Genomic DNA, 4,065 nt, shown 5'->3' on the forward strand with positions numbered 1-4,065 from the left:
GTCAATATAAATGGAGTTGATTTTAGTGTGATTTTTGGGATTGGAAATTTTTATATTAGATTTTTCTGGGTAATTTTTCTAAAATTTGATAAGAATTTATTGAAATCACAAGATTTATCGGGCTTTCGAGAATGCTGAATCTATATATACAATTAAAAAACTAGTTTAAATAAAAAAGTAAAAATTTCACCAGAAAATTCAAAAAATCAGACTGAAGACAACTCTAATATAAATAAATATAAATCCTAAATACATAAGCGTGATATGGCCAGGATCTCAGCGTTGCTTGTAATATTGGATGGCATGGATTTCAGTGCTAATTGTAATAGTTGGCCAACAGTGTCCGTCCATTACATTGACCTTTAGTTATTTGGTTGGGATCATGTTTCATTTATGTAATGAGACAACTTAAAATGCCAACTACATAACTTAAAATAAAAAAAGATTTGGACATACACATAATTTCTCGGAGATAGAGAATATCCGTAAATAATGGATAATTTTAGATATACATATAATTTCCAAAATTTCTCGGAGATCGAGAATATCGGTAAATAACACATAATTTTCCAAATATGTATAATTCCTTATGGAGATACATATAATTTCCTAAGGGATATGTAATGTTTATAACGTAGATACATCCGGCGAGACAACTTAAAATGACTTACGTTGAACGTAATTTCCGAGAAATATATCTAAGACGCACGATTTGGGAAGAATGCAATTTCCAAAAAAATGAGATGGGTGTAATTTTTGAAAATAAGGTTGGTTATTTTAGGTTGGAAGTCTGTAATAGGGTTTATATTGAAGTTGAAGTTTGATAAAGTAAAATGTATATAAAATGTATTAAAAATAATTTAGAAATGCGTTCAATGGGGCGTGAATCGAGGAACATATAAGGGAGGTCCGGAACGTCAATGCCCATGCGGTGATGATAAAGATGATATGTGGTAGCGGGATGCCATGTGGAAGAATTCATTTTATATTTTTTCATTTTGAAATTTTTCCTTTTTGTTTTTAGGCAGTTGGAAAAAGCTTTATACATTTTGATAAGATTTTATGGTTGGAAAAAAAATAACATATATACTTTTTATGTTCTATGTCTATGATTCTATAATGAATATTTTATTATTCATTGTAGACATGTTATTTAAAGGCACAAGTATGCATACAAGAAAAGAACTTTGAACTTTGTCATCACAGTCACATGACAGGTTTAATGAAAGTCATCATTTATGATATCAACAAAATAAGGATGCCATAAATGAGCGTAGGAGAGCTATATATAATAGAAAAATGAGTGAAGCCATTCTTCAAAATGATTCTATAGTTCCTTGTAAGTATCGTAGTATGGACGATATAATGGAAAGAACATTTCCTGTTGATAGTTCATTACCAGGATATGCTCCTCCACAGAATAATCTTATTGTTCGATGCTCTTTTGAAAATGTTCATAACATTAGGGAAACATCTTGCAATCAGGAAGAACGCCATATCAATATTGTGGATGCAAATGTCCACCCTAACCCTTCCGCGTGTCCAATTGCATGTTCTGATGGACAAAGATTGCAAAACATCCATGGTGGAGGTAATGATGACATTTTGTGTGATGATTTGGATGATAGTTTACTTGGCCATTTGTTTGATAATTTGGATCCAGCTGCTTGAAACATAAGACCTTCAAATCCCGCTTCTCAAAGTAATGTGGTCCCACCAAGAGAATCAGTCATCCCTGATAGCATTTCGCATGGCACAATGGAGGTAACACAATTATATTTTGGTTTTCGTTGCAATAGTGGTTGTTCAGCTACATTCCAGACTAGTGTATATTTTCAGTGTTTTTGATTTGCTTTTCATTTTTTAAATTTATAATTTCTTAGACATTGAATTTTATGGCGTATTTTGTTTTCTTTGAACAGGACAGAAATCATTCCAATTGAGGCATAGAAATTAACTTCGTATATGTTACATCCACTGATGTTAGAAGTGAAGAGGAACTATCTCATAGCATTCATCCACATCACCAAACAAATGTAAATGTTGAGTGCATTTGATATTTTTCTCATTTACAGTTGCCTTGAAATTGTGTTTTGTAACATTTCATGGAGACACCATGATGTCATCTCGTTAGGTTGGCGAATTGGAATGCAAAAGATCAAATTGTAAAACTATTGTAGATGTTCAATGTATTTGATTTATTTTCAATTTTTGAATCTTTCTTTTTTGGAAATTTAGTTTTATAATGTATTTTATTTTTTTGAAACAGGAAACAACTCATTTGAATAGAGGCAAAGAAACTACATGCAAAAATGTTCCATCCACTGTTCTTAGAATCCAAGAGCAACCATCTCATAACCCTCATCCACATGAAGATGCAAATGTAAATTTTGAATGCATTTGATTCTTTTTTATTTTGTTCATTTATAATTAGTTGGAAATTAAATTTTAAAGTATTTTATGACAAAGAGACCTTTACATCCTCTCAGGTTTGCGAAATGCACACCATAAATTTGGAAGGACATTCTCATAGATCCATTCCACATGCTTCAAATTTGCGAAGGGAATCTCATGTTCTTGAAGATGAAGTAGTTGTTAGAAGAGATTTTACACATTGAAATGGTTTTCAACATGGTTCGGCGAGTAGAGATCATATTCATTTTGATGAAAACATGATTGCAGTGCATAAAAGGTTTCGAGAAAAGATAGATAGATTGTCAGTTGTCCAGATGTGTCACATTTGCCAACAATCATATCCTAGAATCCTTGTTGTGATACATTCTAAAGGACCTATTTGCAGATGATGTAAGAGTGAAAGAGGAGCCCATCGTTTTTGTCGGTATAATAACATAGATCCTGGTGAAAAACCTCATATTTTAAGAGTTCTTACTCAAGTTGAAGAAATGCTAATATCACGTGTCAATCCCATTTTGTAAGTGACACATGCTCGAGGTGGGAAATATAAGTATAGTGGTCATACAATTAGCTTTCCTCAAGATATTTCTACAATTGTATGAAGCCTTCCCCGACATGTTGAAGATATTGACTTTCTAATTGTGAGGGGACATGGCGCTGAGTCTAAATATTATGAATGTTATGTCAAAATATCTCGAGTGATGGATGCATTGCTTTTCAAAATCCAACGTGATCAATACTATCGAGATGTTGTAATTGATTATGATTCAGTGAATCCTCTGCCCAAAAGATCAACAGATGTCTCCTCCAGTATTAAATTTGTTGATTGTCATATTGAAGAATCTGAGATTAATGAAACTAATAATGAAGAGTTTCATGCTGAGCATTTTCCCTCTCATCCTTCTTCCTTTGTTGCTTGCCTACCAAATGAATGGAGAGAAGTGGAAGAAATTAGAGCATTTCTTGATATTATTCATTCTTCACATGTTCAATACATAGATTGGCCCACTATTGGAACCTCTCTAGTGAACGAATATAATACAGAGGGGTCGTTCGATATGGCATTCCCAACAATGTTCCCCACTGGTGACGCTGATTTGCAACCATGTATTTGTAGTGTTGAACTTCATGAGTATGCATTGCATCTTCTTAGGTACTATGATCAGAGATTTGGAAGCCATCCTCGGTTTTAATATTACCTATTAAACATGATAATGTGGCATCGGAGCCAAGCAACTGTTGTAGTTTTTGCAAAGAAACATTTACATGATAACTCACCTACAGCAGTTGAGGGGTTATGTCACCAACTATCTGATTTACTAGATAATAAGTTGGCTGAGCATATTATGTGGTTTGGTTCTTCTCTAAGAGGTAAAAGGGCATACTAGACTAAGTGTCGATCTGAATTAACGGACATGATTACTCAGTTATGATGTCCATATTTATCTTTTACTTTGAGTGCAGCTGACACAAAGTGGCCATAGTTGCATAACCTCATGCCCATACATTCACATTCTCGTTCTTCAAATGAGCATCATATTAAAATTGAGAATGTTATCCAGTACCCTCATATTTTTGTGACATTTATGCACCACAGATTCAATATTTTTCGAGAGGAAGTTATCCAAAAATATCTGAAAGCTAAATACT

This window comes from Pinus tabuliformis, chromosome 6 (assembly GCF_031772625.1).
Source record: "Pinus tabuliformis cultivar Carrire ecotype Pingquan chromosome 6, CPIR1, whole genome shotgun sequence".
In the NCBI taxonomy this organism is placed as follows: Eukaryota; Viridiplantae; Streptophyta; class Pinopsida; order Pinales; family Pinaceae; genus Pinus; species Pinus tabuliformis.